General features: G+C 41.7%; 1 non-coding gene across 1 annotated transcript; it reads right to left on the minus strand.

Moving 5' to 3' along the window:
* Positions 1-23456: 23456 nt before the first annotated feature.
* Positions 23457-23529, minus strand: TRNAG-CCC (transfer RNA glycine (anticodon CCC)). Its single transcript has one exon. It is a non-coding gene; the product is annotated as a tRNA-Gly (tRNA).
* Between the last annotated feature and the right edge of the window lie 312 nt (positions 23530-23841).

The raw sequence follows: 23841 nt of genomic DNA on the forward strand, positions 1-23841 counted from the left end.
CTTACAACAGTTTGATTTTTTTTTTGAGTTTAGATTTTTTCCTTCTAAGTAGGAAAATGTATTTTGGATCCTGTGTGTGACTTCTCAAATGAGTTGATGTCCTTTGATAATGTTATGGACTGAATTGTATCCTCCTACCTCTCTCGCCTCGCAGCCAAGAAAAAAGATGTCTTGGAGGCCCGAACCTCCAATACCTTAGGATGTGACCTGATTTGGAAATCAGGTTGTTGTAGATGTATTAGTTAATATGAGGAAGGCATAGTCATCCTTGAGTTGTGTGGACCCCTAACCCAACATGAGTGGTGTCCTTATAGGAAGATGACCATGTGAAGAGAGGGAGACACAGGGAGAGTGCCATGTGATGACAAAGGCAGAGACTGGAGCGATGCAGCTGCAAGCCAAGGAAGACCAGAGACTGCTGGCAAACCAGCAGAAGCTAGAAGAAGCAAGGAAGGAGTCCCCCATAGGTTCTAGAGAGAGCATGGCCCCACCAACACCTCAATTTCAGACTTATAATCTCCAGAACTGTGAGACAATACATTTTTGTTGTTTTAAGCCATGCAGTACTTTGTTCTGGCAGCCCTAGAAAATTCTTAACAATAAATAAATATAGAATTTTGTGAGACTGACTCCCTAATACCCATGCAGTAGGGCTATGAGAAAACAACAGTGAAACTCCTGTATCACACAACTTTTTAATATTTTCCATTGGTTAGTAACCTGATGGCTTTACCTGATGGCTCAGCAGGTAAAGAATCTGCCTGCAATGCAGGAGACACAAGAGACACTGGTTTGATCCTTGGGTCAAGAAGACCCCCTGCAGAAGGAAATGGCAATGCACTCCAGTGTTCTTGCCTGGAAAACCCCACGGACAGAGAAGCCTGGCAGCCTACAATCCAAAGGTCACAAAGAGTTGGACACAACTGAGCAACTAAATGCACAATTGATTACTACATCATGCAAGTTTTTAATATTTTCCATTGGTTACAAATTCACTTTCACTGAGAGAGTCTAACAAGTTCCTTGTTGAGTTGAATTTTCTTGCCTTTTTTTTCCCCTCCTCCTGCCTTTCCCTCTGTGAGAGAGGAGTCTTACCCAGAATTGAGGAGAATGACAAAAGCCATGACTCAGATTACCCACCCTCCTCAGTTCCTGATATGTGGGGAATTTCCATAACTCTCTAGGGTGGACAGGTGCAGTCTTGAAAGCCCACCTAGAGGCCTGGATGTCATCTCAGAGAAGTATTGGGGGAAAGAAGGGGCTCTATACTTGTGTCCCTGATGAGAAGCTGCAGCCCTGACAGGGCCTGAGGGCTGCCCTCCGCCTCAGAATGTGAGTGCACTTCCAAAGCTGGATGTCAGAACAGTAACAACTGGAGCCAAGCCACCAATAATTTTTTTTCCACTCTGGTTCAATCAAGATTTAAACAGAGTTCGCATAATTCACTGTAGGAAAATTTCTCCTTCTGCTCCCCTCTCTTCCACCTAGCTAAGGTAAAGAAAGAAAATCTTATTTGCTTGATAAGAAAGCTAACTCTTTGCTCTGTTATTATATACATGGTTAGCCTGACAAGTTAAGTAGAGAAATTGGTGTTTAAGGTCCTTGGCAACAGTATAAGGCATTGTTTTTAAAAATCTTTTTATTTTGTATTGGGGTATAGCTGATTAACAAAGTTTGTGATACAGAAACCAACACAATACTATAAAGCAATTATCCTTCAAGTAACAATAAATAAATTTTTAAAAAGAAAAAAAGTTGTGATAGTTTCAGGTGATCAGCAAAGGGACTCAGCCATACATATACATGTATCCATTCTCCCCCAAACTCCCTGTAAGGCATCATTTGAGTGACCCTCTTTATAATAGAGAAGGGTGGTAATTGCAGAGATTTATGGATCCAATGATTTACAGTTGACTCAGCAAAACCAAATCACAACATTAGTAATATTTAATGATGAACTGTCTATTTTATTCACTGAAGAATCTGTAATGTTTCCACAAGTGTTTATGTGTGAAAAAGCCCACATTGTACATTTGTATAGTGTGAGGTAGGGGAGCAAGGTTAATTTTTTTTTCCATGTAGATATCCAGTTACTCCACCACCATTTATTGAGAGGGCTTGTTTTCGCCATTGGATTGCTTTTGTGCCTTTGTTGAAAATCATTTGACTGTGTATGTCTTACACCTTTCAGTCACGTAACACTTTATAGTTTTCAAAGCTCTTTCACGTTCATTTCGTTCATCCAACAAGTTTGTGGGGTAGGCCGGGCAGGTATTGTTAACCACATTTCACATATATGCAGAGAGGTTAAGTGGCTTGTTTAAACTCACATAGCCATAAGTGGCAGACTGGATAAGAAATGGCCTCTGAGTTACAAATGAATTTGTTTAGAAAACAGAATTAGACTCACTGATATAGAAAAAAAATTTATGGTTATTAAAGGGGAAGGGGGTGAGGGATAAATTAAGAGTTTGAGATTAACAGACACACTGCTGCTGCTGCTGGTGCTAAGTCTCGTCAGTCGTGTCCAACTCTGTGTGACCCCATAGACGGCAGCCCACCAGGCTCCCCGTCCCTGGGAGTCTCCAGGCAAGAACACTGGAGTGGGTTGCCATTTCCTTCTCCAATGCATGAAAGTGAAAGTGAAAGTGAAGTCACTCAGTCATGTCTAACTCTTTGCGACCCCATGGACTGCAGCCTACCAGGCTCCTTCGTCCATGGGATTTTCCAGGCAAGAGTATTGGAGTGGGGTGCCATTGCCTTCTCCGACAGACGCGTTACTATATACAAAATAGAGAAACAACCAAGACCTACTGTATAGCACAGGTAACTATAGCCAATATCTTATAATAACTTATAATGGAAAAGAATATGAAAAAGTATATGTATATAATATATTATATATATTAATATTTGATTTACTCATTATTTATTCCATTTCCTTCTAGTAGATAAGCAATAGAAAGAAAGCACCAAAGAGAGAACAACTTATAACACATATGGGTTAGCAAGCTGTCCTTGCACGTGTGTGCGTGTATGTGTGTGCATGAGAGAGACAGAAAGGGAGAGAGAAGTGGGAAAGACCATCCGTGCTGGAGGTGGTTAGAGGTGACTCTGGATGCCCACCCAGGTCTACCCACGCTGCTGAGGAGTGTGGCGGGCGCATTCTGTCTCCTAGTTGGAAGTCCTTCAGAGGCAGGGCTGTGCCCATCAGGTTTTGGTGTCTTCCATGTCTGACACAGTGGGTGCCTGACTATTATCTGCTCTACATAGTCAAGGATGTGGCCCCGGCTTTGGGCTCACACAGACCTTGCCACCTACATTGTGCAGTTCTGAACAATTTAGCTTCTTGCCTCATTTTCCTCATCTGAAAAATGGGGAAACAATGCTTATGTCGGCTTAAATGGGATAACATTGTTGGGAGACAAATTTTCATAGGTCTCGTGCATATCTTCTGGGTTTGTGAGCAGAGGCATGGATCATGAAAAGAGAGCTTTGGTTCCGGACCATGCAACCTTAGAAACTGGAGATACTGTCTCTGGAGTATACTGCTTGCTGTCAAGTATAAATAAGGACAATGTCTCTGTCCAGGCCAAAGGTCTGGCAGACTTAATGCCCATTATAAAAGATTTGCGTCCCTTAAGCTTGGGGTTCCTCTCCTGGAACGCAATCCACTATATCTGTGCAGGCTCCACCTGGCCTTCGCCACCTCACCTTTGGGCAACTGGACCTTGGGAAACCAGGAAAATGATGATAGGGTCTACTGCTTCTGTTGGGAGTAGTAAGCTATGCTTTGTCTCCGATCCTGTCTTCTGCAGCATCCATCAAAGTGTGGCAGCCTAACTTATTAGCTTGCAAGGAGGGTATAACCTCAAGCCCTTCATAGTTCTTGAGAAATATATGTAAATCACATAATGCAGTTATTGACATGTACACAGCAGGTTCTCACTGATAACTAAATGTACAGTAATGGCTGATGGTGAACTATCAGAAAAAAAGCCATCAACTGGTAACTTTTTTGCTACACTCTTCCAGAAATAAAATATGGAGAATGCCTAGTAGAGGAAAAATACATAGGGACGGCCATGTCAAGGAGCTCTGGCTCACTGGGAAGAGGGAGCAAGTTAACTAAAAGCCAGAAACTCAGCTTCTCAGGCCCTGGTAACATTTTGTCCCTCTGACTGTGTTTTCTGACTTCCAGGGCTTTGGAAGGAAATGAGGGAATGTGTGGGAGACAAGGGCTTTAGTGTAAGACAAGGGCCCTAATGTAGGAAAGACTTTTAGAAGCTGAACCTACCTGATAGAAGGATGCCTGGGAAGGATGGGCTGAAACCCAGGCTCCAACGTCAATGTCTAGACTGAAGCTACACTGGATCAGCCAGCATGGCTCCTGCCCTGAAGAAGAAACACTCCCAGGTTCCATCAGGAGAGTGCACAGGGGTCACTCCCATCTCTCTGATGAGTCCTACCCACGGGTGGTGCTAGTGGTAAAGAACCCGCCTGCCAGTGCAGGAGACATAAGAGATGTGGGTTCGATCCCTGGGTTGGAAGATCCCCTGGAGGAGGGCATGACAACCCACTCCAGTATTCTTGCCTGGATAATCCCATGGACAGAGGAGCCAAGCAGGTTCATAGTGTCGCAAAGAGTCAGACATAACTGAGTGACTAAGCATAGCACAGCACAGCATGGACCATAGAACTTCTCTCCTGAGGAGGGCTGCCTCCATATTCCCTTTCAGAACCTTTGTGTCTTGTACAGTTGATAAATAGACTAGAATGTGAAGTCCATAAGGGCATGGTTTCTCTTTTTTTGCATAAATTGAAAATTTTAATTTCTTTCTCAATTTTTATTGGGATATAATTGACATATAACATTATGTTAGTTTAAGATGTATAACATAATAATTTAATATTTGTATATATTGTGAAACGATCATCACAGTAAGTTAACATCCATTAATTTCTGTAGTTATTAAGTTTTTTTTTCTTATGATGATAAATTTTAAGATTAATCTCTTAGCTTTTGAGCATACAATATAGTACTGTTAACTATAGTTAGCATGCTGTACATTATGCCCCCAGATCTTATTTATCTTATAACTGGAAGTTTGTACCTTTTGCCCACATTTACCCATTTCTGCCTACTCTCAATTTCCAGGCCTCTGGCAACCACCCATCTGATCTGTTTCTATGAATTTAATTTTTTTAGATTGCACACAGGAGATCATGCAGTGATGCATTTGTCTTTCTTCATCTAACTTCATCTAACATCTAATCCAGCATAATGTCCTCAAGGTCCATACATGTCACAAATGGCAGGCTGTCCTTTTTCCTGGCTGAATAATATTCCATTGTTTATATTTCCATCACTCTAAGAGGTGGGTCAAAGAGGATATTCCTGTGATTTATGTCAAAGAGCATACTGCCTATGTTTTCCATTGTGTATCTATATCACATTTTCTTTATCTGTTGATGGACACCTATGTTTTTTCCATATCTTGTCTATTGTAAATAATGCTGTAGTAAATATAAGGATGCATGTATTTCTTCAATTTCATTTCCTTCTCATGTATACTCAGAAGTGGAATTTCTGGATAATATGGTAGTTTTTTAATTTTTTGAAGAAACTCCATACTATTTCTCATAATGGCTCTACCAATTTACATTCCTACCAACAGTAGACCAGGGTTTTCTTTTTATCACATTCTTGCCTATAATTATTTCTTGTCTTTTTGATGACTGCCATTCTAACAGGTGTTAGGTTATAATCTCCTTGTGGTTTTGATTTGCATTTCCCTGGTGGTTAGTGACGGTGGCCACTTTTTCAGGTACCTGTTTTCCATTTGCATACCTTCTGTGGAAAATATCTGTTCATGTCCTCTTCCTATTTTCTTTTTTTTTTCCTTTGGCTGTGCCATGCAGCATGTGGGATCTTAGTTCCCTGTCCAGGAATTGAAACTGTGTCCCCTGTATTGGGAGCTTGGTGTCCCAACCACTGAATTGCCAGGGAAATCCTACCTCTGTCCATTTTTTAAACAAAATTTTTGTTGTTATTGAGTTATTTATGTTCTTCATATATTTTGGGTATTAATCTCTCATCAGATATATGATTTGCATGTATTTTCTCCCATTCCATAGGGTGCCTCTCATTTTGCTGATGGTTTCTTTGCTGAGCAGAAACTTCTTAGTGTGGTGAGCCTCACTTATCTATTTTAGATTTTCTATTTAGAAAAAAATTTTTTGGAGTATAGTTGTTTTCAATGTTAATTTCTGCTGTACAGCAAAGTGAATCTGCTATACACATACATATATCCTCTCTTTCATAGATTTCTTTCCCACTTCAGTCACCACAGAGTACTGAATAGAGTTCCCTGTGCTATATAGTATGTTCTCATTAGTTGTCTATTTTTTTAACTAATTTTATTTATTTATTTAGAGCTGTACTGGATCTTTGTTGCTGCGTGGGCTTTTCTCTAGTTGCAGCAAGTGGGAACTACTCTTCATTGCAGTTCATGGGCTTCTCATTGTGGTGGCTTCTCTTGTGGATCACAGGCTTTAGGTGCCAGGCTCAGTAGTTGCTACTCACAGGCTCTAGAGTGAGGGTTCAGTAGTTGTGGAACACGGGCTTAGTTTCTACACAGCATGTGGAATCTTCTTGGACCAGGGATTGAACCCATGTCCTCTGCGCAGGTAGATGGGTTCTTATCCACTGTACTACCAAGGAATTCCCTCTATTTTATACATAATGGCGTGTGTATGTCAATACCAATCTCCCAATTCATCCCACCCTCCCTTTGCCCCTTGATGTCCGTAAGTTTATTATTGAAACAGCAATGGCAAGGAAGTATTGGGTAAGGAGTCTCTACTTGTGTTCTAGCTCCACTTCTACCCTTTACCTGTGCAATAACCCCCGTTTCCTAACTTCCTCAACGCTTGCTTTGCCAGCTGCCTCTCCTAACCTCCTTCCTCATATTTTAACCTCTTGTTCTGCAAAGAGACTTCAGGCAACCCACAGGGGTCTTGGTAAACACTTCCCCATATTCTAAAAAATTCTTTAATTAAGCTTTTTTTCTTGCCAAGAATGATAGTTTTAAAGAGCAGATATCCCAGTGAAAGGAGAAGTGATGCTTGAATTCCTACTTGGACCTGGATGACTTGACACCCTCATCCTGAGACTTAGAGTGGGTAGTGTTAGAGGGAGAAGATAGCAGGAATGATGTGGAAAAGGAAGTCGTGTCTCAGCTCACATCTCTCCACTGGCTGCCCTGCCATTGAGATTAAAAGCCAAAGTCCTTATTATGACCCACAAGTGCCTCTGCACAGATACCCCTGTCACCCCTCTGCTCTAAGCTGATTTTTCTTTTGTTCATTTTGTTCTCACAACACTGACTCCAAACTGCTCCTTGAAAGTGCCTGATTCTTGTGCAGGGCCTTTGCACTGGCTTTTTCTTCTGTTAGGAATACCCTTTTCCCCAATAGCTACATGGTTTGACACTTCATCTCTTTCTGCTCTTTGGTAAAATGTCACCCCCTCAGGGAACACTTTTGTGACTACCTTATTTAAATTCCAACCTCCTCCCTCTCCCCTGTGGCACTCCCTACCCCCCTTCCCTGGTTTATCTTCTTTATAGCATTTTTCATGATGTTAAATATTTTATGTAATTGCTTATTGTATCTTTTTCCCATTAGAATATGAAGTCCATGAGGGCATGGGTTTTCTGACTCTTCTGTTTATTGCTATATCCTCAGTGTTTAGAACAGTACCTGGCACGTAGTAGGTGCTTATCTGTGGAACAAATGAATTAGTAAAACAATGAATAGCCTTCACATCCATTTCCTTAACTGTGTGAATGATCACATGTATGTTCATGAGTGTGGTGGAGACCCCAAGAAACAGGTCATGTTCAACCCCAATTAATGGAGTGTGGGAAAGCTGAGAGACTCGTAAATTATCCAAGGCATTGCAGATTTATGGGAGGAGTAATAGGGCAGAAAGCTGAGCACCGAAGAGTTGATTCTTTTGAACTGTGGTGTTGGAGAAGATTCTTGAGAGTCCCTTGGACTGCAAGGAGATCCAACCAGTCCATTCTGAAGGAGATCAGCCCTGGGATTTTTTTGGAAGGAATGATGCTAAAGCTGAAACTCCAGTACTTTGGCCACCTCAGGTGAAGTGTTGACTCATTGGAAAAGACTCTGATGCTGGGAGGGATTGGGGGCAGGAGGAGAAGGGGACGACAGAGGATGAGATGGCTGGATGGCATCACTGACTCGATGGACGTGAGTCTGAGTGAACTCCGGGAGTTGGTGATGGACAGGGAGGCCTGGCGTGCTGCAATTCATGGGGTCGCAAAGAGTCGGACACGGCTGAGCGACTGAACTGAACTGAATAGGGCAGAAGACTAGAAACCAGGTTTAAAATCAATCTTTAAACTGTTTGGGCCAGTTATTTAACTCCCTGGGCTCCAGTTGTATCATCTTTAAAATGTGAAGTTCAGAATAAAGAATCAGAGAAAAAGTATATAGCATGTTATGGTTAAAAACATTTTTTTTCACATGTATTATCTCTGAATCCTGTGAGGCAGCCAGGGCAGGTAGGTAGATGTGAGAGAACACAAAACATTTTTATAGTTTTAATTGAAATTCCTCTCTGGACCCTAAGTAGGGGGGATCCCATAAACGGAGGATCCTTTGCTGAATAGATGATGGGGGACAAGTTTGGACTTTTGAGAGGGTTAAACTTCTTTAGTAAGAATCAGCTGAACACAACTTTCTATTTCTTTTCGTGTGTGTATGGGATGATGTATATTCACTAAATTTGTTATGATATTCATTTCATGATGTATGTAAGTCAAATAATTATGCTGTACACCTTAAACTTATACAGTGCTGTATGTCAATTATATCTCAATAAAACTGGAAGAAGAGAAAAAAGAAAAAGAATCAGCTGAGATATTAAGGACAGGGCAAGAACCTGGAGCAGGAGGCTGGAGAAACAGAAGAAAGGAGATGATAGAACCCTGCTGGGGGAGGTCAGGATGGGGTGATCTTGTGGTGAGGTGAACCAGTGGGGCATGGAAGCGAGGTGTAGCAAGATGGATTGAATTTGCTCTGCTGGACATAATGTAATCCCTTCCTACATCTACCTCAGAAAATCCAAGTCGCTTCCAAATGCTTTAGCCCAACTGAATTATCTCAGGAGAACAGAAATTGGTGTGGAACTCATGTGGAGGTTGCCAGAAAGGGGGTGACAACCAGCATTTTGGCCACAAGATGGCAAAAGGAGAGCTCAGGCTCACTGGAGCAGGGCTGTGGTTCAAAAAGGATGACTACCATGGGTAGACCCTCCTGTTTTTGTACTGACTTCTGAAGATATGATATTACCAATTTCCCCCTGAATGTCATATAAAGTAAACATACAAACTAAAGATCATGGCATCTGGTCCCATCACTTCATGGCAAATAGATTGGGAAACAGTGGAAACAGTGACAGACTTTATTTTGGGGGCTCCAAAATCACTGCAGATGGTGAGTACAGCCGTGAAATTAAAAGATGCTTGCTCCTTGGAAGAAAAGTTATGACCAACCTAGACAGCATATTAAAAAGCAGAGACATTAATTTACCAACAAAGATCCATCTAGTCAAAGCTATGGTTTTTCCAGTAGTCATGTATGGATATGAGAGTTGGACTATAAAGAAAGCTGAGCACCAAAGAATTGATGCTTTTGAACTGTGGTGTTGGATAAGACTCTTGAGAGTCCCTTGGAATGCAAGGAGATCCAACCAGGCCATCCTAAAGGAAATCAGTCCTGAATATTCATTGGAAGGACTGATCCTGAAGCTGAGTTTCTCCAATGTGAAGACCCGACTCATTTGAAAAGACCCTGATGCTGGGAAAGATTGAAGGTGGGAGGAGAAGGGGACAACACAGAGGATGAGATGGTTGGATGGCATCACTGACTCAATGGACATGAGTTTGAGTAAGCTCCAGGAGTTAGTGATGGACAGGGAGGCCTCGCATACTGCAGTCCATGGGGTCGCAAAGAGTAGGACACAACTGAGTGACTGAACTGACTGACAAACTGAATGTTTGTGTCCTCTCCAAGTTCATATGTTGCAACTTAACCCCTAAGGTGATGATATTAGGAGGTGGGGCTTTTGGGAAATGATTAGGTCACGAGGGTGAAGCCCTCATGAATGGGATTAGTGCCCTTATAAAGAGACCCCAGGGAGTTTTCTGGACTCATCCGCCATGTGAGGACACAGCAAGAAGATGGCTGCATATAAATCAGGAAGTGGGTTCTCACCAGACACTGAATCTGCTGGCACTTTGATCTTGGACTTCCCAGCCTCCGAAACTGTGAGAAATAAATATCTGTTATTTATAAGTCACACAGTCTATGGTATTCTGTGATAGCAGCCTAAACAGACTAAGGCAGGGTCTTACTTGTTATTTTAATCTCTCATCAGTTTATTATGATGAGGCACTCTACTGCCTTGAGCTCAGTAATTGCTTTAAGCAGTAGAGCCTTCCTTGCCCTGATAAAATAGTCATCATGTTAAGAGTCATTAGAGTTCGAATCAAAGAAATCTAGAGCCTTTGCTTAACACTTTGACTTTGCAATTAAGTTTTTGATTTTGCATACTTAGGTAAATGGAAAAGCACTTTGAACTCACTTTTGGATAATTAGCACAAAGAGAAAATGGTTTTGCAAGTCACAATGTGGCATGGTTCAAACTGAGCAAATGAGAACAAAAATCAACACTTTGATATTCATACAAACCTTCTGCCACAAAGAATTTTTGTTTAATTTTGTGATAAATCTGGGGAATTATGTGATATGATTATTCATAAAACTGTTAATCAAACATATATACTTTGTAGCATCTTATACATGGCATTGCAATTGGAATATTTTAGGAAAATGTATTACCTGAATTTTAAAACACTACTCTGTTGCAACTACTTATCAGCAAAAATGGAAAAATGTATCTTGGCCAGTTCAGTTTAGTCCGTTATTGCAATAAAAAGTGTTAGACGTATCCAAGAAATACAGTAATAAATAATACTGCATGTATCTGCTTCCAATGTGTACTACTTGATAAACATCCAATATAAATAAAGAAATATAAATTGGGTCTAGAATGGATTGTGTGTGTGTGTGTGTGTGTGTGCAACTCAATTATGTCTGATTCTTTGCGACCCCAGGCTGTAGCCCACCAAGCTCCTCTGTCCATGGGACTTTCCAGGCAGGAATACTGGAGTGGGTAGCCATTCTCTTCTCCAGGGAGAATGGAAAGTAAAAATGCTTTAAAAGTAAAAATTTTTCATGGACAGATAGACAAAAACTTCTTTCTCCACTTTTGTTATTTTGTTAAATCCATATGAAACTACTTCTTGAGTACATTTACTAGCCAGTGTCTTATTCAGACTTTTCCCGTCTGAGATAAGAAAGTATAAATAAAACCAAGATAAAAATGGAGACTTTGAAGGTGATATAAAAATCTGGATGTGTTCTAAATTGCATGACATGATATCCTGTGCTGGTATGTTTGGAAGAATATACAGACTGACTTTTAGACACCAAGCTTTACTTATACTCAACTTCATTAAATGAGATGAATTCTCATGTGACTTGGGGGCATGTTTCAAAAGAATCTTCTTTATTCAGTAGCATAGGAGCATTCATTTGCCTCACTTGGATTAGCCATATTCTTTCTCAGCTCAGCAGTTTCCAGCTCACTTTAGAAAGTCATTTCATCCTTGGGTGGAAGTGCATTTCCAGTTATATTGGCCACTTTTGATCCCTCTTGATTCAGAGGCTCTCTTTGAAGATCACAGTCAGTGAAAACATTTTTTCCTGTGAATGACACCAATTGAGAGAATTATGGGTAACTCTTAGAACCAGTGAAATAAACAGTTCATTTTCAACTGCCATGGTTCTCTTGCAGATTAGCAGGTGGGTTGCCAGTCAAGATTAAAGGAGAATATTGAGGATGGAAAGAAACAGAAACTTAATAACCTTCTTTCTCCTTTCAATAGACACTTAGATTGTCTGTAAGTTTTCAACATTACAAATAATGTTGCAATATTTATATATATTAATATTTATAAACATTATTACAGATAATATTATTAATGTCTATAATATTTATAGATACTTGAGCCTATGTAGAAGATTTTCTCTAGAATATATTCCCATGAGTAGAATTGCTGGGTCAAAAGGTATATATATCTTCAATTTACTAGATATTATTACATTGCTCTATAAAATGCCTGAACCAATTTACACCCCCATCAGCAAGACATGAGAGTTTCTTTTTTTTTTAATTTAATTAATTAATTTAGTTTTCACCATGCCAGGTCTTTGGTGCCGTGTGAGGGCTTTCTCTAGTTGCAGCGCATGAGCCTCTCATTGCGATGGCTTCTCTTGTTGTGGAACACAGGCTCTAGAGTACGGGCTCAGCAGTTGTGGCACACAGGATTAGTTGCCCAGTGGCATGTGGGATCTTCCCAGACCAGGGATCAAACCCATGTCCCCTGAATTGGCAGGGGGACTCTTAACCACTGGACCATCAGGGAAGTCCAACATGAGAGCTTCTGTTAACTCTACATCCTCACCAAAACTCAGGAGTATCTGGATATTTAATTTTGTTGGTTCATTGGAGGTAAAATTGCCTTTCATTACTGTTTGTATTTCTCTGATGAATAGCCATGATTGACATCTTTTCACATATTTGTTAGGTTTTAAGCTTTCTCTTATGTGAGTTATCAATTCATATTCTGTTGGCTTGCTTCTTGTTTTTCTCTGTTGATTTGTTTTTCCCTGAGTTTCTTTTAAAAATATGATTTGTAATTTTATGTCTTACAAATGGCATCTCCTAGTCCATGAATTTTCTTTACACTGCATCTTTTGGTGCATTTTATAGTTCAGAAGTTTGTCATTTTGATATAGTTGAATTTATTAATCTTGCCTTTGGTATGTTAAGACATCCTTCCCTGTACTGTGGTCACAAATGTATTTTTCTGAATTTGGTTAAAAATGTGTAGAGTTTTATTTTTCACGACTGGAATTTATTTATTTTTTCATTGTGCACTTTCATTCTCTACTGCCATGTGACAAATTACGTAGCAGTTTACAACAGCATAGATTTATCAGTTCACAGTTCTATAAGTCAAAAGCCTTGTACAAAATAGCTGACTTCTTTACTGAGAATCTTACAAGGTTGAAATCTAGGTGTGAACTGTCCATGTGGTAATCTGGAACTTGGACTCCTCTCGAAAGATAACATGGTTGTGGCAGAATTTTGTCCCTTGCAGCTGTAAGACTGAGGTCTCCGTTTCTTTGCTGGCTGTCAGCCAGAGGCTGCTCTCAAAGCCATCTTCAAAGAATCTACCTTGTTTGGAATCTCTCTCATGAGTCAAATCTCTTTTACTGAGAATTTCTTCTTCAGGAAGAGGCTTTTCAATCCCTCACCTGACTAGGCCAGGCCCACCCAGGATAATCTCCTCCCTCCACCACTCCCCCTTATCCCTGGTCCACACTATGCAGCTTGCAGGATCCTAGTTCCCCAACCAGGGATTGAACTCCAGGCCCTGGCACTGAGAGCACTGAGTCTTAACCACTGGATCACCAGGAAATTCCCAATCTCCCTATCTTAAGGTCAACTGATTTGGGATCTTAGATACATCTGCAAACCCTCTAAACAAGTACTACCTCCATTTGTGTTTGAATAAATAACTAGGAAAAGGTGTGTGTGTACCATGGGCATATAATCTTGGGAGACATCTTAGAATTCCACCTACCATATCATATAAAATAAGGATCCATAAAGTAAGGATTCATATCCATGAATTAAAACATATACAAAAGAAGAGAAAATAATTTCATGAACCCCAGTACCCAGCCTCTGATTCCACATGGCTAATCTTGTTCTACCTATCTCTTGATTTCCTTCTCCCCATTCTCCCAGACTATTTTCCAGTAAATCCATGACATACTAATTCATCTTTATATCTTTCCTTATGTATCTTTAAAGACAAGAACTTCTTTCTAACTAGCCTTCTGACACCAACTACGAGTTCAGTGTTTTCTCAAAACCATCCTCAGATATGATAATTTGCTAGAAGGACACACAGAACTCACAGAAACCTATTATATTCACAATCACTTTTATTACAGGAAAAAGATACAAATTAGAAGAAATAGACAGGGCGGACTCTTGAATGGGGAGGGTTCCAAATGTAAAGTTCTCATGTCCACAGGGATGAGTTACCTTCTTGTCATTGTTATGTGGTAATATGTGCAAGGAGTATTGCCAACCCAGGATGCTCACCCAGGCTTTGATATTCAGACTTTTATTGGGATTTCATTATGTAGGCATGATTGATTGAATCATCACCCATGTGATTGAACTTGATCTCCAGCCCCTTTCTGCTCCCAGAGCTCAGGCTGAAACCATGAGACTCACAGTTGGTCTTTCTGGTGTGGCCAGTCCCTACCCTGAATCATCTCTTTGACACAAACTATCAGGCGGGGTCTAAACGACCCACCGTGAATAATGAAGACATTCTTGTTACTTAGGAAACATCAAGGATTTAGAGGTTACCTCCCAGGAACTGGCAACAAAAGCCAGCCACATTCTTCCTTCCTTCCTTCCTTCCTTCTCTCCCTCCATCCTTTCCTTCCTAACCACAATATCATTATCACACCTAAAAAATTAAAACAATTCCTCTTTTCATCAAATATTCAATAAATGGTCTAATTTTTCCCATCGTCTCATTAAAAAAAGGTTGATTTCTACAAATTAGTATCCTAACAAGCTTCACACATTGCACTCAGTTGATATGTATCTTAAGTTTCTTTTAGCTTAGAGGTTTCCCTTCCCTCTTTTTTCCTCCCTGTAATGTGTCTGGTGGTGAAAATAAAGTCCAATGCTGTAAAAAACAATATTGCACAGGAACCTGGAATGTTAGGTCCACAAATCAAGGTAAATTGGATGTTGTCAAGCAGGAGCTGACAAGAGTGAATAACAACATCTTCGGAATCAGTGAACTAAAAGGGACAGGAATGGGCAAATTTAATTCAGATGACCATTAATATCTGCTATTGTGGGCAAGAATCCCTTAGAAGAAATGGAGTAGCCCTCGGAGTCAACAAAAATCCGAAATGCAGTACTTGGATGCAGTCTCAAAAATGACAAAATTATCTTGGTTTGCTTCCAAGGCAAACCATTCAACATCACAGTAATCCAAGTCAATGCCCCAACCACTGATGCCGAAGAAGCTGAAGTTGAACTGTTCTATGAAGACCTACAAGTCCTTCTAGAACTAACACCCAAAAAGATGTCCTTTTCATCATAAGGGATTGGAATGCAAAAGTAGGAAGTCAAGAGATACCTGGAATAACAGGCAAATTTGGCCTTGAAGTGCAAAATGAAGCAGGGCAAAGGCTTACAGAATTTTGCTAAGAGAATGCGCTGGTCATAGTAAACACTCTCTTCCAACAACACAAGAGATGACTCTACACATGAACATCACCAGATGGTCAACACTGAAATCAGATTGATTATATTCTTTGTAGCCAAGGATGGAGAAGCTCTATACAGTCAGCAAAAACAAGACCGGGAGCTGACTGTGGCTCAGATCATCAGCTCCTTATAACAAAATTCAGACTTAAATTGAAGAAAGTAGGGAAAAACACTAAGCCATTCAAGTATGACCTAAATCAAATACCTTATGATTATACAGTGGAAGTGACAAATAGATTCAAGGGATTAGATCTGGTAGACAGAGTACCTAAAGAACTATGGACAGAGGTTCATAACATTGTACAGGAGGTGGAGATCAAAACCATCCCCAAGAAAAAGAAATGCAAGAAGGCAAAGTGGTTGTCTGAGGAGGCCTTCCAAATGGCTGATAAAAGAGAAGCAAAAGGCAAAGGAGAAAGGGAAAGATATATCCAACTGAATGCAGAGTTCCAGAGAATATCAAGAGAAGATAAGAAAGCCTTCTTAAGTGAACAATGCAAAGAAATAGAGGAAAACAATAAGATAGGAAAGACTAGAGATCTCTTCAAGAAACTTGGAGATACCAAGGGAACATTTCATGCAAAGATGAGCCCAATAAAGAATAGAAATGGCAAGGACCTAACAGAAGCAGAAGAGATTAAGAAGAGGTGGCAAGAATACACAGAAGAACTATACAAAAAAGTTCTTAGTGACCCAGATAACCACGATGCTGTGGTCACTTACCTAGAGCCAGACATCCTGGAGTGTGAAGTCAAGTGGGCCTTAGGAAGCATCACTATGAACAAAGCTAGTAGAGGTAATGGAATTCCAGCTGAACTATTTCAAATCCTAAAAGATGATGCTGTTAAAGTGCTTGCATTCAATATGTCAGCAAGTTTGGAAAACTCAGCAGTGGCTACAGGATTGGAAAAGGTCAGTTTTCATTCCAATCCCAAAGAAAGGCAATGCCAAAGAATATTCAAACTACTGTACAATTGCACTCATTTCACATGCTAGCAAGGTGATGCTCAAAATCCTTCAAGGTGGGTTTCAACAGTACGTGAACCAAGAAATTCCAGATGCATAAGCTGGATTTAGAAAAGGCAGAAGAACCAGAGATCAAATTGCCAACATCCATTGGATCATAGAAAAAGCAAGAGAATTCCAGAAAAACATCTACTTCTGCTTCATTGACTATGCCAAAGCCTTTGACTGTGTGGATCACAATAAATGATGGAAAATTCTTAAAGAAATGGGAATACCAGACCCCCTTATCTGTCTCCTGAGAAACAAGAAGGAACAGTTAGAACTGGACATGAAAGAAGTGACTGGTTCCAAATAGGGACAGGAGTATGTCAAGGCTGTATATTGTCATCCTGCTTATTTAACTTATATACAGAGTACATCATGCGAAATGCCGGGCTGGATGAAGCACAAGCTGGAATCAAGATTTCTGGGAGAAATATCAATAACCTCAGATGTGCAGATGATACCTCCCTTATGACAGAAAGTGAAGAGGAATTAAAGAGACTCTTGATGAAGGTGAAAGAGGAGAGTGAAAATGTTAGCTTAAAACTCAACATTCAAAAAACTAAGATCATGGCATCTGGTCCCATCAGTTCAGTTCAGTTCAGTTGCTCAGTCGTGTCCAACTCTTTGAGATCCCATGGACTGCAGCACTCCAGGCTTCCCTGTCCATCACCAACTCCCGGAGTTTACTCAAACTCATGTCCATTGAGTTGGTGATGCCATCCAACCATCTCATCCTCTGTCGTCCCCTTCTCCCACCTTCAGTCTTTCCCAGCATCAGGGTCTTTTCAAATGAGTCAGTTCTTCAAATCAGGTGGCCAAAGTATTGGAGTTTCAGCTTCAACATCAGTCCTTCCAATGAATATTCAGGACTGATTTCTTTTAGGATGGACTAGTTGGATCTCCTTGCAATCCAAGGGACTCTCAAGAGTCTTATCCAACACCACAGTTCAAAAGCATCAGTTCTTCAGTGCTCAGCTTTCTTTATAGTCCAACTCTCACATCCATACATGACTACTGGAAAAACCATAGCTTTGACCAGACGGACCTTTTTTGGCAAAGTAATGTCTCTACTTTTTAATATGCTGTCTAGGTTGATCATAACTTTTCTTCCAAGGAGTAAGCATCTTTTAATTTCATGGCTGAACTCACCATCTGCAGTGATTTTGGAGCCCCAAAATCTGTCTGTCACTGTTTCCACTGTTTTCCCATCTATTTGCCATGAAGTGATGGGACCAGATGCCATGATCTTATTTTCTGAATGTTGAGCTTTAAGCCAACTTTTTCACTCTCCTCTTTCACTTTCATCAAGAGCCTCTTTAGTTCTTCGCTTTATGCCATAAGGGTGGTGTCATCTGCATATCTGAGAGTATTGATATTTCTCCTGGCAATCTTGATTCCAGGTTGTGCTTCATCCAGCCCAGCGTTTCTCTTGATGTACTGTGTATATAAGTTAAATAAGTAGGGTGACAATATACAGCCTTGACGTACTCCTTTCCCTATTTGGAACCAGTCTGTTGTTCCATGTCCAGTTCTAACTGTTGCTTCCTGACCTGCATACAGATTTCTCAAGAGGCAGGCTCTAAAGTGGTCTGGTATTCTTATCTCTATAAGAATTTTCCACAGTTTGTGGTAATCCACACAAAGACTTTGGCATAGTCAATAAAGCAGAAATAGATGTCCCATCACTTCATGGCAAATAGATGGGAAAACAGTGGAAACAGTGACGACTTTATTTTCTTGGGCTCCAAAATCCCTGCCGATGGTGACCGCAGCCATGAAATTAAAAGATACTTGCTCCTTGGAAGAAAAGTTATGACCAACCTAGACAGCATATTAAAAAGCAGAGACATTACTTTGATGACAAAGGTGCACTAGTCAAAGCTATGTTTTTTCCAAAAGTCATGTACAGATGTGAGCCACTGCTGCTAAGTCACATCAGTCATGTCCAACTCTGTGCGACCCCATAGACGGCAGCCCACCAGGCTTCTGTCCCTGGGATTCTCCAGGCAAGAGTACTGGAGTGGGTTGCCATTGCCTTCTCCAACAGATGTGAGAGGTGGAGATAAAGAAGGCTGAGAGACAAAGAATTGATGCTTTTGAACTGTGGTGCTGGATAAGACTCTTGAGAGTTCCTTGGACAGCAAGGAGATCAAATCAGTCAATCCTAGAGGAAATCAACTCTGAATTGGAAGGACTGCCGAGGTCCAGCCCCGGCTGATCCAGGGAGTTCGAAGCGGGGACAGCTCGGTGAGGATCAAGATAAAATAGCTTCAATTAGATATTAATTAGAGATGTAAAGAGTAATAGAATGAGGATAGCTCAGTAGGAAAATTCAGTGGAGAAAGGAGGCTGAGTAGCTTGGTTTACGCGGGAGACCAATAAAACTTCAAGACAAGAAGTTTGCACCACTTACGTAGGCCGCAGGCGTCCTTCCGTTCTCCCGAAGGAGAGGAGACACTGAGGCCTCCCCGGTCGGATCTTAGAAACCCAGGCATAATTAGTAAGCTTGGTGGGTTCCGTGCTCCAGATGGAGACTCAGCCAGAGTTTGAGAGAGAGAGCGACATGGGGAGACCAGTATTTCGAGAAACTGATCCCAATTCTTTATTTTCCATGGTCTACTTTTATACACTGAAATGTTATGCAAAAGTCACGCAGAGTCAGCAGTCCTGACTTTTATCAAAGTCAGGTGCTTCATACAAATGTATACAGAGGTCTTAGGGGTGTTACATCATCTTCTGGCCAGGGGGCCTGCTGACAATTTATGACCCTCTCCTTGTGACAGCGGTCAGTCAACCAGGACACTTATTTCTCCAGGGGTGATTATTCTTAAAAAGACTCCACCTTCCGAAGGTACCAGATAAAGTTACATTCCTATAGGGTGAGGGTGTAGTGGGTTTTAATTAAGGAAAGAATTTACTTAGCCTAAGGTCTAACGTGATTAATATCAAAGGTTAATACTTATTTTTTCTATATATTCATTAATGTGTGTAAGGGCAGGGGATGTGGAGACTTAGCAACAAACATTGGCTCAGCAAATGAAAAACCCTTCACCAATACAATTTCTAATCAGCCCACTATACTTATACTAATGGTTTTCTAACTTTTCTAAGGAACCTGTTTTTAGAAGGTTTAAAGCATCTCTTGCCTCTCACGGTTGGGAGGCTGTGAGCAATCACATGTGGCCGGACAAGCCTGTCAGGCAGGCTAGAGAATCTTCAGAGGAGTTTGTAGGTTGAAACACTCTTTTCACACCCAGGAGTTTTTATTAACTGGAGCTCTAAGTTAACTCCTTCTCCGAAAGAGGTGGTGGGAGACAGCCCCCTGTCAAGTCAGAGGTGTAGGTGAGAGCACAAAGTAATAAAGTAGGCAGGCTCTGGTTATGGGGATAGATGCTCGAGGATTTCCAGGGGGACTCCTGAGGCTCGATCCCGCCTTTGCGTATGTTGAGCCTCCTTTCTCATGACCTTTGCCACAGGCGGAGTGCCTCACGCTGGCCCCCAACAAAGGACTGATGCTTAAGCTGAAGTTCCAATACTTTGGCCACCTGATGTGAAGAGCCAGCTAATTGGAAAATATCCTGATGCTGGGAAAGATTGAAGGCAGGAGAAGGGGACAACAGAGGATGAGATGATTGGATGGCATCACTGACTCAATGGGCTTGAATTTGAGCAAATTCCAGAAGATAGCAAAGGACAGGGAAACCTGGCATGCTGCAGTCCATGGCTTTTCAAAGAGCTGGATACGACTTAGCAACTGAACAAAATAACTTATTTGTGGAAGAAAATGAGTCAGTTGTTCTATAGAGGCTACCATATTATGGATTTTGCATAAATTACATAACCATGAAATTCACCCAGATACAGTTTACACTTGACATATTTGAATTCACTTAGCTAGAGTAGACTGTTCAAACTCATCTTGTGATACACATTTCACAGGTGCAAATAAACACTCTAAAGGCCTTTGTGAAACAGTCACTAGTTTAGTGAACAGCTTTGTGGCTTGGGAAGTCTGGAATATTTACCTGTCCTTGATCCGTCCTTCAAGCTTAATGCATGTAAACCTTATGTTTACATATCCTCCAGTGCTCGGAGAACTCCAGGACTTCAAGGCTTATTTCTATCTGGCAGATACTTCATAAAGGTCTGTTACTATAGCCCCACCCAAGAGGATTTCTATGAATAAAACAAATTGGGATATCTATCTGAGACCTGAATGAACTCTTCATGCATTTGCTTGTGCTCAGTTGCTCAGTCACGTCCAATTCTTTGGGACCCTATGGACTGCAGCCCTCCAGACTCCTCTGTCCATGGGATTCTCCAGGCAAGAATACTGGAGTGGGTTGCCACACCCTCCTCCAGAGGATATTCCTGACCCAGGGATTGAACCCACGTCTCCATCTCCTGCATTTGCAGGTGGATTCTTCACTACTGAGCCACTTGACCTCTTCCCATAAAGAAATGAAGATTTGACCAACAAGGGCTTTGTAGCCCTGGGGTTCACTTGTATAAACTCCGGGGGAAAAATAACTGGCACTCTGGCCAGGTTGGGAATAAAGTTTTCTGGAATTAGATAATCTTTTAAGTCAAGATTGCACAAATTTACAGAATACCTAAAAAGCTCAACTCAGTAAAACTGGCTTGCCTCAAAAACAGACATGTCTTTTTAAAAAGGTGTTTGAGAAATGCTCAGAGGACTGAAATGGAGGATGTGAGTTGGGTAATTCTTCTCCACTCTAAAGGCACTGGAATTATGTCTTCCCATAATGTGACATGCCATGAACAGTCCTATTCTGTCCAATGCATTTAATGATAATGGTAAAAGCTGAACCCAACATAAGTGTCTTTAAAAGGCCTATCACAATTGTCTTGCAATTGATGGATCTACTGGTCTCTGAAAGAGCTTCATTGTCATGTTCAGAGGAGAAACTGGCCTCCCACAATGAGTATGTATTAAATGCCCTGAATATATTTTCAGAGACAAAGCTACTTCTCTCAGTTGTGGCTTTAGGCCAGGTTTTTGTCCTGTTGAACACAGCATCTGAGGATGAGATGGATATCATGACCATCTCATGAATCCTCTTGTGGCTAGAAGGAGCCCTTGGCCTATGGGACTCCATGAGCTACTCTGACCAAATGCCAAGATGTTTAGCAGATTTAAAATGCAGTTGTACCAACTGATCTATCATAGTGAAGGAACTCAGAACCACATATGCCACTCCAAACTCAGAATTCTCTCCATCCCAGGATTTGTCTTTCCATGAACTGTCTAGCAACATGCATAACATATGAAGTTCAGAGCACGAGGAAACTTCCTTTTGAGGAGTATGGGTTTCAGGTACAAGGTCAGTAGCTTTGTTCCTCCCTAGCTCCCATCACTAGAATCTCCATTTGGAACCCCAAGGCCAGCTTCCACAGGCTTTCCCTGGTGGCTCAGATGGTAAGGAATCTGCCTGCAATGCAAGAGACCTGGTTTGATCCTTGAGTCAGGAAGATCCCCTGGAGAAGGAAATAGCAACCCACTATGGCACGCCACTCCAGTACTCTTTCCTGGAAAATCCCATGGATGGAGGAGCCTGGTAGGCTGCAGTCTATGGGGTCGCTCAGAGTCAGACACAACTGAGCGACCTCACTTTCACTTTTCACTTTCATGCATTGGAGAAGGAAATGGCAACCCACTCCAGTATTCTTGCCTGGAGAATCCCAGGGACCGGGGAGCCTGGTGGGCTGCTGTCTCAGGGGTCGCACAGAGTTGGACACGACTGAAGCGACTTAGCAGCAGCAGCAGGAGCCAGTATTCTTGCCTGGAGAATTCCATGGACAGAGGAGCCTGGCGGGCTACAGTCCATGGGATCATAAACAGCTGGACATGGCTGAGCAGCTAACACACTTGACAAGCTTCTACAGAACTGAGGATTGTTTGCTGTGGACTTGGGACATGTCCATTGACAGACTATGCCATGTAGGGAGGATATACTCATGGGAACAAATTGTTGGGAAGACGGGGAGCTCTGGATTGTTGTTCTTTCATAGGACAGCTGCTAGAAGAAATCTTGTGTTGGGAGCTAGAGCCAGTGAGGGGAGATGTGTAAGGTAGCCCTGAAGAGCTGGTGGATCAACATTTTGCCATGTGGCTCAGGGAAGTGTAGGATAAAGCTGGGTTCTTAGGAGAACTGCTGCTGAAGAACGAAGTGCCTCCTGAAGAGGCTGCTGTGGAGGAATGGATGCTGAAGGAGGAAGAAGATTTGGGGAGGTTGTTGACAAATGGAGCTAGGCTAGGTATGCGTGAAGCTTTGCAATGTGTGGGGACTGCATGCAAGATTGACTTGGGCCTGGTTTCTAAGGTGCTGCCATTTATACCACTGTTCTAGAAACCTTTGCTGAGGGGAGCCTGGAAAGAAAGCGCTTTGTATCTAGAACTCTTGGGGTTTTCCTCCTCAAATTGATCCAGTACCATGGTCCATTCAGCTGGAGAATTGAGAGGGCGATTACAGAGTGCTAGAGAGTGATGGTCTGGAAAACTGGGTTTTGGAAAATTTCTTTTTTACTTTTGTACGTGAAGACCTGTGATGTTTACAGAAAGCGATGGGGCTGCCCATTCTGTCTGATAAAATGAGAACCTTTCCACTGCTTTTTAAAAAACTTGTTCTGGTTCTTTCTTTCTTTCTTTTGCTGCCCCAGGGTCCTAGTTGTGGCATGTGGGATCTAGTTCCCTGACCAGGGATCGGACCCAGGACCCCCACACTGGGAGCCTGGAGTCTCAGCCACTGGACCACCAGGGAAGCCCTGAATGAGAACTTTTTAGGAGGCTTAGTCTATCTTTCCTTCACCCTGACTTTGTTCTATTTATTTATTTGGCTGCACCGGGTCTTCATTGCAGCATGTCAGATCTTTAGTTGCAGTGCGTGAGATGCGGTTCCCTAACCAGGGTTTGAACCTGGACCCACTGCATTGGGAGTGCAGAGTCTCGGCCACTGGACCACCAGGGAAACTCCACCTTTGCCTTAACTGTGAAGGAGCCTTTACTTTCTTCTCGGTCAGTATGGATGTCAGGGACCTGTGGTGTGGTCCTTTCTCCTTACACAGAGACCTAGTGTGCACTCAGCCTTGGGCCCAGAGTTTGAACTTCAGCACCCAAACCATTCATGCAGTCCTCCCTAGACTGGCTCTCCTCTCATTACAGATCATAATCCTCTGGTCCCATCTTTCCCACCTGAAAGAGTACCTTCCTGATAACAGCATTCCACTGACCTTTCTTCTGGGCTCTGCTCCCCTTTTCTTCTTCGTTTCCAGAGCAAATC

This window comes from Bos javanicus, chromosome X (genome assembly GCF_032452875.1).
Source record: "Bos javanicus breed banteng chromosome X, ARS-OSU_banteng_1.0, whole genome shotgun sequence".
In the NCBI taxonomy this organism is placed as follows: domain Eukaryota; kingdom Metazoa; phylum Chordata; class Mammalia; order Artiodactyla; family Bovidae; genus Bos; species Bos javanicus.